This window comes from Lepisosteus oculatus, chromosome 1, assembly GCF_040954835.1.
Source record: "Lepisosteus oculatus isolate fLepOcu1 chromosome 1, fLepOcu1.hap2, whole genome shotgun sequence".
Classification (NCBI taxonomy): Eukaryota; Metazoa; Chordata; class Actinopteri; order Semionotiformes; family Lepisosteidae; genus Lepisosteus; species Lepisosteus oculatus.
The window spans coordinates 39937152-39950060 of record NC_090696.1 but is presented as its reverse complement, the minus strand read 5'-3'; the positions used below and the strand labels follow the sequence as shown (position 1 = coordinate 39950060).

Below are 12909 nucleotides of genomic sequence, written 5' to 3'. Positions count from 1 at the left end.
CTGTAGATTATTCATCAACTGGCTTCCAGGTTTGACCACAGTACATTTTGGCAACAGATTTTGAAGAATGATTGTTCATAACATAATGCTGTCAAAAAACAGGTGCATGATTTCAGTCATGGCTGGCAGAGAATGTCCCTGTTAAAAATTGTGAAAAACAATCTCCACATCTATGAGCCAAGGAAAGGGTGAGGAACATTTCTCAGAGCTGAAAGGGAAAGACTTCACTGACACTATGCTGTATAGGAACTGCCATACTGCCCACTGCCCACACCCATCTGTTTAGCACGAATAAGAGATTTGCAAAACTATTGAAGCCCTTTTGTGCCAAACAGCAACACGATTGAGAGATTAGGATTTATAAAGTATGATAATTAGATATTGCATATCATATTTACATAATTTAGGTGATTACATAACATATCTGATGTACTGTATGAAGGGCTCAAAAATTTAAACTGGTTCATGAGCAATTATTCAACAAGTTTATTCTTATGTGACCATATTTGTAAACACATTGCTTTTGTTCCATGATCTGCATATGAAGAGAAAAGAACTTGAGAAAGTCACTACATCTACTATGCACTACATAGACACTTATGGCTAGAATAAACTTAAATTGATGTTAAATAAACATCTATCTTATATTTTGCAATATATAACAATTGCCTTCTTTATTTTATTGTGAAGGAAGAACAGAAGGACTTTCTCCTTGGACTTTTCTCACAAAGGAATTATTCCATTGTTTGATGATACTGTTTCTAGAGCAATTGTTTGCTAAGGCAAAATGGACATTCCTAATGTGTCTGAAAAAAGACCTCAAATGCCATTGTTTGTAGTAGTTGACCTGCTGAATATGCACTAAACCATTAGACTCCATGGCTGTAAATTTTTCATGTGCCATCACCTCTCCCTTGAGATCAGCCTTGCTGTGTGACTGAGAGGACCCGCCCGTAAAGGAAATATGTGGGAGTCAGTAATGCAGGAAAGGATCGCCTGAGCTGTGAGGGTTGCCTTGGAGATGAGAGGTAGGCAGATACAGCACACACGGAAGTTCAGATTTTTCTGTGGCCTAGTGAACACAGGCCTGCTTGTTTTCTTGTACTCTTGCAATACTGGCCTTCCATGCCACGCCTTTGTCGACATGAACTTGTTAAAAGTGAAAGCCTTAGCAAAAGTCTAAAAGCTAAAGCTAAGGTGTTGGCTTAGGTGATCCTAGGTTTTAATTTGTTTTCTTACAGCCTATGCTTACATACTTATTGAACATTAAGCTGTCCTTATTAGAGAGTTTATCAGTATAACTAGCTTTTCTTTACATTAAACAATATTACCTACTTCTACAACTTTGTTATTCATAAGAATAAGAAATTGAGCAGTGACACCTTGGAAATAAAGTTTTGAGTTAGAGGACCTGAACTTGATTAATACAGACTGTTTGTAGTCAATGCCGTGAAACTACAGTAGTTCAAAAATATTCAAATGAATATATCTGGTGCTGGTGGCACTTTCCTTACAAATGTGGAATGTGAGATTCAGTTTTACCCTGTATTAATTTTAGAACCTTGCCCAGTCACCATTGATCATTATATTTCTAACATACAGTACATTGCTTGTTGTAATGAAAGCTTTATTGCGACATAAGATGAGTAATACAGTACAACTCTTTCTCATTTTTATGATTGTTCCTATGTTCACTTTTACAATGTTAACAGATCTTAAGTAGCTCTTCGTAGTTATCAAATCACCTAATGGGGGGATAGACTACATAAATCTTTTGTGACCTGTATTTCTTGTCCCATTGAGGATCTGCTCTAAACTCTTAGTGCTTATTAAAATACACAGAATATTTGATGAGCATTTCTGGGTGAAACTTTGTGTTGTGTGTTTTATGGTAAAATATAATTTAAAATGTTCCTTCTCAGTGAACCAGCAGAGTAAAACAGATTAGTTACTTACCCAGTTATGTGCTGTTACCACTATGTGAGCTGTTTGTTTTATTGCAATTTTTAGACAATGTAGGATTATTAAGGTGCTCTATTTTAAGGATGAGTCTATTTATAAAAAAATATATGTTGTGCCTTTGGGTATCTGTCTCCTCTTCCCCAAAGCGAGTGGGCCTGACTAATTTCTCCCAGGGCACACCTAGACATGAACCTTTTCCAAGAGTTCATACTTGTGTTTTACAGTATTTGTAGTGTTTGGAGCCAAAGAATTCCAGTGCTGCCCTGCTCAGAGGTCCTCCAGCGAATAATGTGATTGTCCTTTCCCTTATTTCACATACAGTAGTTCACTTATTCTACATTGTTCCACATGAGGCATAAGTATTTGCCCAACCTAAAGTAAAATGTAAGTGAATCACACTTGCATAGATGGATGAATATGAATTTTCATACAGTATGGAAGAGGTTACCACACATCAGTTGTTGCAGCCTGTGTTGCGTGAATGGGGTATATTAAAGTCTTCATACACATGTTCCTGTATTCATTAAAAAAAGCTTTAATTTTCCCAAATATGGATGGATCAGATCACCAAATGATTAAATGTGATCTAATTGTTTTACAAATATTCGTGTTCTAGGGGTCTCTTTTAAGTTTTTTCTAGGTTTAAGCAAGCATCAATCATTTCATAGGTGAATACTCGCTGTTGATCCACAGAAGTTCTGCCAATTCAGCAGGCGAGCACACATTATAGAAAGATAGAGAAAACCTCTTACAATCCATCAACTTATATGTACAGATTGTTGTGTACAAATTTCAATGGTTGTCATGAGGTGTTTGTAATTCAAAATACTTATTTTTCGTATAGGCTGAGCAGTAATGTAATTAGGTTGCATCTGCACCAGAAGTACAATAACATAGTCCCATTATAAGGTTAGGTTTGGTCTTCCAGGAAGCAAGTCTGTTTCTCCTCCAAAATCAATTGCAGATCTTGGGGGAAAAAATGTTATTCACTATTATATTAATAGGTATTTATGAATCCATTCAGAGTTTCTTCTCGTGATTATGTTGGTGACAGAAATCCATAAACAAAATGACATAAATCCAGAAGAATAGTGTTTGTGTGTTGTTGAAGAATATTTAGTACAATGGGTGGTATTTGTGAACACCTGGTAGTTGACAGGTTTCAAGCATGTGACTGGAATCTGTCCACCAACTTGGCAATTCAGCTTTATCTTGGAGTTACAGTAAATGAAGGCATTTGTCTCTCTGTCCTTGTGAGTGGGATCACTACCTACCCAGAGATGGCTTTGTCTATGGGTCTCTACATGGGCCTGCTGAGCCCGGGGAGATATCTTATACGACTGGCGTCTGGCCTGCGAGAGTATCACCACTGAAGTGAGGCAGCTTCTGTTTAAAAACCCACATGCTGTGGAGAATAATTGTTTTGTTTGAGCCCTGCCAGGAGGGAATAGTATTATGCATCTTAGATTGTAATAATGATATGCAGTCTTTTGTTTTTGCTGTGTTCTACATTTTATCTGTAAAGCAGTGAACAGGAAGATGTTCTGCTTAAAAGACCTAAACTATATTTGTAGCAGGCTTACAGCTTTGATTTTAATATTGTTTGACATTTTTGGTGAAGCTGTAACTGCATTCAAGGAACAGCTGTTTTGTAGCCAGTGGTAGGTAAAACTGGCTGATTTTTTTTTTCATTTCTAAGCTTTATTTTTGTGGAGTCCAAACTGAATACTACGCTGTATTTCCAACCCCCCCCCTCCCCCCCAAAAAAAAACAACAAGAAAAGTTAGAACAGCCATAAACGTTTAGGGAAAAAGAAAATAAAACGTGTCAGCATAAAGGAAAAGTGTCACTTCAAGGAATGAGATGGAAAGCAGGAACGCAAAGACAGAAAAAAGTATTTTTCAGTGAAAGTTCCATGGAACAGTGTATGCCGCAGGAAAGTGTTTGCTTGACAAGGTAATTGGCTAAAATAATCATTCTAATTTCCATTGCTTCAGATGTTATTCCCCTGAGATAGATAGTGGCATATTAATGTTTGTAACATCTCTTTTAGATGGTGATATATCAAATTAAAGCCAAACAACATCTAAATGTTAAAAACCAATATGGAGCAATGAGGGAACAGCAGCTGTTTGGAAAACAACTGACATGTTTAGTCTGTTTTTTTTTCCTTAAAAAAAAAAGCCTTGTCAGCTGACTTTAAATTTCCTCCAGCATCAACGGTATCCAGGTGATAGATTTAAACCAACTCTTTTTGACTTCACGTTTGTAGAACAGATTCTTTAACTCAAGTTGTGGTAACGTGTTTATATATGTGTTAGTTTGTAACCATGTGTACGTCTTCTAGAATCGAACAGATCCTCAAACCCGTGTCTTTTTTGCGCAGATGCATTATCAAATGCTGTGATAATGCTGACAAATATGCTATCCGAATATATGTGTGTTTTATCTTTAGTGGCCAGTGTTCAACAAAAGAGCTGTTGTGCCATGGCATGTGACATTTCCTGAACCGTTTCTCCAGAGACATGTGATCATTCCCAGTTCTGAAAGCCCTGAATCGCTGACAGAAACGTCTCTTCCTTCTCGGCTGGTTTCATTTGGCAGTGGAGACGGCACAGCCCTGCCCAGCTTTACGTTGTGTCCTCCTCTCGGAATGGGAGGAGAAGGGAGACGCTGTAGTCGCCAAGTGAAAGGGGAACAGAGCCTGTTACTGAGGCTATCAGCAGCTCTTGACCCGCACTGCATTGCAGCAGGGAGAAGATTGGCTTTTAGTCTTTAGCCAGCTGAGCAATGCGCAGAGAGCCTGGAGTGCTGTAAGCGCTGAATGAAACTCAGGGTAAGAACAGCACATGATCCTTGCCAGTGACTGCCAGTTTCTGCCGAGGGGTGTCAAACTGAACATGCTTCTGCAACTTTGGGGTAGGTGGACTATAAAGAGTTCAATGTTTTACTTCAGACCAAGAGCTTTATTTGTTTCCAGTGTGGTCTCTGGGGGGAAACAAGAAAAGCTTTTAGGAGAAAATGAAAGTAGTTTACTGTATGCTCTGTGTGCTGTAAATCAGAATCCATTTTGACATGAGAGCTATCCACTCACCGTGTGCAGTTTGCCTGTTTGTTGTTTTGTGAAGTAAACTTTATTCTTTAAATGTTAAACATTTCATGTATGTGGTAGTGAGTGCTGAGATAACCTGAGATGATTCATTTACCATAAAATGTTAATATAGGCTACTACTAGTGCTTAGCATATTAATATTTGAAATTTTAGCTCACTTTTTTCTCTGTGCTGTTGAATTATTTGTGACAGTTATCAAAATTAGACAGGGAGTGGTGTTTTTTGTTTGTTTGTTCAAGCCTGTACTTCCTTACCTGGATCTGTTCTCACATTCAGCTTTAGGAGTAAAATATGTGGACCAAGTGAAAAACAGAATGAATCATTTTAAGAGGTTTGGATCCTGTAAAGGAGTCGTGGAAATTGAGTGTTAAATGTAAAGCTTTAGGATTTTCCTTTTGCTTTTTACTATCCCATGTTCCTCTTTTAGCACTCAGAGTTAAAACTAGAAGTCAGGCATTTATATTTAATGATCCATAATAATATCTGTGGATCTATGAAGTCTAGTAAAGATGGAGAGAGAAAGATCCTCACCATGTGTCATTCAGCAAATTGGAATATCTTCTCTGGATGTTTTCTTTCCTTTGGACTTCTTTAATTTCTCTGTCTCTCTTTGTGTAGCTTTCCCCCTGGCCAGCCTGTACAGAGGTGGGGGGAAGGGGTGCGGGGGCAGGTCACCCTGTCTTTAGGGCCAAGCTGGGTTTTAGCCATTGCTTAACATCAACGATGTTGTCCTGAAAATTTGAAGAGCCTTTTATAGCTGTTGGGTGCTATGCGTGTAATATTGTTTAAATTCTAACGTATAGTCAAAAGCTGCAGTGGTGGTTTGTTTGCAGTTTTCCTTGCCCTTCTGTTCTTACTTTATTACTGTTCTTACTCAATTGTGCCATATCCTACACCTCAACAATGACAGCTTTCCACATGTGTGACTGACTTATTGATCTGGGATAAAAGCTGTTCTAAAGATCACATTCAGCATAAGAGAAAATGGCTTTCTTTTTCTGATTAGGAAAGCACACCCTGAAACAGAAACATAATTAGTGAATGTTGCTGCTGTTGACTGGAAATTCTTGTGGGATGTACATGACAGGGGAAAAAATGTTTGCATAATATGTCATGCTAAACCAAGAGCAGCACAACAGTAGTACAGGTATTTTTCACATTCTCTTGGGTCGTTGTTGTAGTGAAGACTATGCATTTCAGACCTAAATTTGATTTATGCAATTCAAAGTTTTCTCAATGTCGGTAGTGTAGGCTATTTATTTATCAGTTAAAGGAGTGTGTAGAGCTGTAATTAAATTCCGGACTGTATCCTGAGATAATGCCATTTGTGCATTTAAATGGTTTTTATAACCTTACACCTTATTCATCCTCTGCCTTGGATAGTAGGCTGCAACAGCTTCTGTTTACTTGATTTTTAAAGCTGCCACTTACAATGTTAGTCTTTCATTTCAGTGCAAGTCTGAAAGCCTGAGTATAGTAGTTAGTAGTCATGTAGCAAGGCTTACAATGGACTGTTTTATGTGTAATTTTCATGAGATAAGGAATACTGCCACCCCTTGTCTGGACCTGAGATAATGAAATGTGCTTGTGAAATTCATGACATTTTTTATGTTGACCTTTTTGTTATTATTAGTTTACAACCTCATAGTATTTCACAGTCTGTTCAGGCTGTGGATGACCTAATAGCCATGTTCAGATTATGTCCTTCGACAGTCAGTCTAGGTGCAGACAGGGGAGCTTGGGACCCTATTTTTTTTAAGGCTTTCTAAGATGTATACCTGAAAGAGTAGCCGAGATCCGTGTTTAATCTGTTCTCTAACCTGTTCAACGGTGTTAAGTTTGAGATTTTTTGTAGAACTGTTTGTGTGCTGCTGGAAAAAAAAAAACTAGTTTTAATGTAAACATTTCCCTCACTGGTTCAACAATAGCAACAATACAAAAGTTTAAATTTAAAGGTTTCACACACATATCCGAAACTCCTCCAAATTATGGAACAACCTTAGAAAAAGAACAACCAGTGGTCTCACTGCAGTGGCATTCATTCTAAAAAACCCGTTGAGAATGTGAAATTTTGCATAAGGAAAATTAAATTCCCATTCTTTATGTTTGTAATCTTGTGACTCATCCCCAAGGCCTAGAAAATCACCCAGTACTACTCAGTGTTAACTTAAACGTTCAGAATTGTCAAGTCAGTTGCATGTTTTGATACCTAAACAGGAAAAATAGAATATATATGAAAATTATAAGCTTTGAACATACACACAGTTCAGTTTAGTTCAAGGTAATAAAAATGTCCTTTGACTTTTTCTGTCCTTTCTATCACTTTCCTTATGCTTTCCTTATTTGCTTTTGTGACACCAAAAACACTGGTAACATATATTATGCCTATATAATGTTAAGTATTAAAATAATATTCAACAATAAAAATCACTAGGGAAGCAGCTATGAAGCAAAATGTGTTTCTTGTACTGTGAATGGCTTTGCAAAAAACGGGTAATAAAATGTATGACTTGTCATAGCAAGCATTAGTACAAATTGAGTATTTGTATAGCAAGTGTACACAGTTCTGCATTAACTTTGGCCAGTTCTTGAATAGAATGGAGATATACATACTGTACAGTAATCACAAGTATTTGTTGTTGTTTGATTATTTCAGTTGATGTTAAAACATTCAAAGCTCAGAGGTTAATGAATATATTTTGCTATACAAATATTAAGTGAAGAAGCCTTGACTGCTAATTGCATTTTAAAGAGAAGAAGGTTACTGTAAAAGAAACACGAAAACAAAACACTGTTAATAATACAATATCGTTTAGTACTTTTCAAATCTAACCTACCACAGCAACTTTTTCTCACCCCTGGTGTAGACTAATTTTGGGAATGTGTAACAAACTAACATTAGCTGGAAGGGGGCAAAAAGATAGCATAGATACTGAGGAGTCATCTCACGCAGAGCCTTCTCTGAAACCTGGCTGAAGCCCAACGCTCCCGATGCCACTGTACAACCCGCTGGATTCACGCTTTATAGAACGGACCGCACAGCTGGTTCTACCGGCAAGGCTGTGTTGTTAAGACTGCTGTGTCCATTCACCCGCTTGCTACAGCATCAGCACTCAACGAGCTGTAGAGCGTTATCAGCGAATCTGAAAACACGCATCCGGAAGCTGTTTCTACCGTGGTGGGGGACTAACCACTGAAGCCTTAAAAAAGTACTACCAAAGTACTTTCAACATGTCTCTGTTTCTACTAGAGGAAATAACACACTGAATCACTGGTAAACCACCATTAAAGAAGCATACTGCTTCGTCTAACAACCGCATTTCAGGTAGTCTGACCACGCCTCTGTGCTCCTTCTTCCTGTTTACAAGCAGGAGCTAAAGAGCAGGCCACCTGCAGTAAAGACCATGCAGCGCTGGTCAGACAAAACATGAGTATACAGGGGTGGTCACATCCTACGTCAACTACTGTGTGGACAGATGCGTTCCTACCGAGAAGATCCGGTTATATCCCAGTCAGAAGCCCTGGATCAACAAGGACGTTCGCTCCAGCGGTCTGCTGCCTTCCAATCATGTGACAGAGAACTATATAAAAATCAAGGTATGACCTGGAGAAAGCTATTCAACTGGCAAAGCAGGAATACAAGGACAAATTAGAAAAACGGCTTGGGGGTGACTCAAGGCGCATGTGGCAAGGCTTGCAAGCTATCACGAACTACAGAGGCAACAACAGCGGTATTTCCTCCACTGAAGCATGAAGTGCGTAGAGCCTTTAGGAAAGTGAAAACCCACAAAGCAGCCGGCCCAGATGATGTCTCTCCTCGTGTTCTTAAAACTTGTGAAGACAAGCTATCTCCCGTGTACACAGACATTTTTAACCTCTCTCTGTCTTTGTCAGTTGTACCAGAGTGCTTTAAGAAAACCACAATTGTACCACTTCCCAAGAAGACCAAGGTAACTTGCTTGAACGCGTACCGCCCAGTGGCACCCACTTCATTGGTCATGATGTACCTGGAAAGACTAATATTGTCCTATATAAATTGCTCTATCCCAGACTCCCTTGACCCACTTCAGTTTGCTTACCGCCCGAATAGGTCAGTTTATGATACCATATCTCTAGCACTTCATACTGCCCTAGGAAATTCAGATGGATGGGGTACCTATGTTAGGATGCTGTTTATTGATTACAGTTTGTTCTTCAACACAATCGTTCCCACCAAACTTGTCCCAAAACTCAACTTATGCAACTCAATCTGCAACTGGATACTGGACGGGCAGACCTCGGGTGGTGAAAATTGGGAACAATATCTCCTCAACAGCGATCCTAAACACTGGAGCTCCACAAGGCTGCTGGCTCAGTCCTAAGCTATACTTGTCGTTCACCTACGACTGTACAGCCACTTACAGCAGCAACCACATCATCAAGTTTGCAGATGACACCACTATTGTTGGGCTGATCAACAACAACGATGAGTCTGCATACAGGAGTGAGGTAGAGCATCTTACAAGATGGTGCCTTGATAACAATCTAGCTCTGAATGTCAACCAGACAAAAGAACTCAGATTAAAACATACAAGGTACAGTGTCGGATTTCAGCAAGATAAAATGTTAACCTTCAAAAGGAAGAACCAGAGATGCAAAACAAACTCTGCATTAATGTACATACAGTAACATGATTTGCAGATTGCATAGCCCAATGTACTCAAATCAGATATAAGATGTTTAGGAACTTCAATAAGAGCCTTTTCAGTTCTTTGTAATTGTTTAATTCCTGGAAGACTTCAAAAGTGAAATGACTATTCAATGAGTCAACAACAAGTCAGATATATAATTTTATAATTCTTTTATCCAAGGAAAGTGTAGCTGGTACAGACATCAAAGATATAGAATGAACTTCATTAACAGATGTTAGTAAGTGTCGCTGTGTCACTCATCCTTCTGGTCTGGAATTTCTGAATCAGTGCCACACTAAGGACACTGTGCTGTTGGTGGTGCCATCATTCAGATGAGATGTGAGACATAAATATTTAGGATCACATGGCACTTTTCATAAGGGTAGGGGTAGAAACCCTGTTGAACTGGCTAAGTCTTGCTCTGGGTTTCCATAGTCTGACTTGTGTTCCATGTGAATTCATTTGGTGATGAACTTATTGTGCGTCTTCACCCGATCTACTGTTTTGTGAGGCTTCTGGTTTGTAATGGGCACCACTGCCACCCACGTTGGCACAGAAATACAATAGGTAATTAAGGGAGCCTACTTCTAAACTTTATAATGCTTTGGGATTTTATGAGTTGAAAGGGTTTTTCTAAATCCAGTTGTATTAATGTCAAGAGTGTGATGTAACTGGAGTACAATACAAGTAAATCAAGAATGTTGTTCTTGGTAAAGAGAAGGTAAATCCAAAACCTTGTTGAAATCATCTGGTAAGAAGGAATTTATTTGATTATGTTAGAACAGTGTTTGGATTACACGTTTGAGGAAAAAACATCTGGCCAAAAATATTAGCATAATTTGAATTATAAAAATAATCTTTCCTTTGCGGATGTACAAAAATTGCTAAAGGCCAGTTGGGAGTTAAGTCTTTCCCAGAGTTCCTGATCTCAGTTTAGTTTGTTTGCAGTGGCTGTTTGCAAATGTATGGAGCCCCGCACATAAAGCCATTGACAGGGGACATGAATAGGCAGAGGTAAGATTCCCAGTCCCTGGAATGTCAGTGTCAAGGCCTCAGCACTGAGAGTCCAGGAGGTACAGTAGGTAGAGCCAGCCTGAGTCATTACTGCAAACTGCACCCACCAGGACTGGGATGGACTCCTGCACAAAACCTGTATTATAAAACATGTGACTGCTGTAGTATTACTTGCACTTCTTTTCTGGGCAGCAAGTTTTATTTTATTGAGGAGATGCCAGACAGTTTTCCGAAAGGGAACTTTTGTTGAAAAGTTACAGTACTTTCCAGCTTGTAAAAGGAATAGGTTATGAAATCATTAGTGCTTAATCCTTTGCCTTGCAGGCTCATTGTTACTGTTACAGTGATATGATTCATAATATCATGAGGACAATGCAGTTTAATGACAAGTGTTAAGTTTGTTTTTGCTTGCAGGCAACTTTGCTTTGCCAGTGTAATGTTTGGCATTGTCCCTTTAAGGCAGTCATTAATTAGAACAATACAATACAATTAAATAAGGTTTAAAAATAGATTTTGTCAAATCTATAGCAAAACACGGTTTAGAAATTCAATTTGACGCAGGAGACTTAGGCATTTACAGGCACTTTTTATCCAAAATATACTTTTTGGATAAAAAGTGCCTGTAAATGCCTAAGTCTCCTGCGTCAAATTGAATTTCTAAACCGTGTTTTGCTATAGATTTGACAAAATCTATTTTTAAACCTTATTTAATTTCTCTTTTGATTTACGTTGCATACAGATCCTTTTCTACTGATCTTACTGCAAATCGGTATGTTGGTCTTGGGGATGTGGCAGCCCGGTTCAGGGTTGTCAGTGTGTGACAACCAAGTGTTTCCACTTCGGTTTGACTCCTCAGAACAGCTGAACTAAACTCATTGTGAATTCAGTTCAGCTGCGTTGAGAGGTCAAGATGATCAGGAAACATAAATTTGTCTCTTTTGGGGAAGGTCATTCTATAGGAAGATATAAATATGTTGTCATTGTTTTTGGAAGTCTAAGGGAATTCAGGACTTACAGCCAAAGAAGAGTATTTTATCTCATGCAAGCACAACGACAACAACGGAACAATTTAGTGAATTGTTTTTTGCTGCAAACTACTTTCAAGACCTACCCAGAGAGCCCATCTATCTAACTGATGGAGGTTACTTGTAATATTTTACAATATAAACCATAAGTAGAGGTACTTGGAAAGAGATTCCATAGTGGTAAATTGTATTTCACTTTAATCTGTCCTTTATTTGCTTGTAACCATTTTCAGGCTGAAAATTGGATTAACAAAAAATTCAACATCCTAACCGTGGTTTGTTTTTTTAATTGAATCATTCATTAGCCATTTATTTACACTTCACCAGTAGATAATTGCCATCTGTCAGTCAACTCAGATCCAGGTTACAAAAACCCTTGCAGGAGGGAGTGATGAAGATCAACTACATAAATTATTAAAGTACACTGTTGAATTGCACACTGGTTTTCAATGTATGTTTAAAGCAGAGCTGGGGTCGAACAGAGGATGAAATAAGTCTTTTTGTTCCCAGGAGGCTGTGAAAAAGCGTGTTCGTGATTTTTTTGCATGGTTATTTCAGGATCCTGAGCAGCTCGAAATGACCTAGTCTTGGTCAGCCAGTTGATCACGGATTGGGGGACTCATGCTCAGAGTCAGCTAGTGGCAACTTCACTTGCACTTGCACTTCCTCAGAGCTTCTTTTCTGGTTGAGCAGGCATGTCAACTTTTCTTTTTTATCGGCACTCCTCCATACTGTTTTTTTCGAAGATGAGCATTCCTTTAAATTTAAGATCCCACCACCCACCCAATCCAGACTCAGAGCTTTTAATGTCCACTTTTCTCATACCAAGCTGTAGCCCACAAATAAGAGACTACAAATTAAAAAAAAATACAAGTTCTCCTAATGCATCCATCAGAGAAGAGAATGTCTCTAGCCTGACACCAGCAGGCACCACACAGCTGTGTTTTGATGCTGTGAACTGTATCACAATAGGTGCTTTATTACTTTTCCAAACAACTAAAGAGCCATACAGTTACAGGGGTGGTGGAGAGGTGGCTTGTTCACACAGACACTCTTTTGAGCCGGTCGTGTTTTGGAGCACAGAGGGTAAACAAGGTGGAAGTTACTGGGGCTGACCATTGCCAAT

At 38.7% G+C, this 12909-nt stretch overlaps 1 protein-coding gene across 5 annotated transcripts in view; it reads left to right on the top strand.

Moving 5' to 3' along the window:
* The window catches only part of elf2a (E74-like factor 2a (ets domain transcription factor)), a 54999-nt gene that overhangs the window by 11857 nt on the left and 30233 nt on the right, over positions 1 to 12909 (top strand). Inside the window, exon 1 of one of the 5 annotated variants that reach the window (XM_069189918.1) lies at positions 4561 to 4881. The exons of the other annotated variants lie outside the window; for them this stretch is intronic. The gene's annotated coding sequence lies outside the window, so the exon portion shown is untranslated. Of the gene's footprint in view, positions 1 to 4560; positions 4882 to 12909 lie in introns of those variants that run through there. 5 annotated transcript variants of the gene reach the window in all.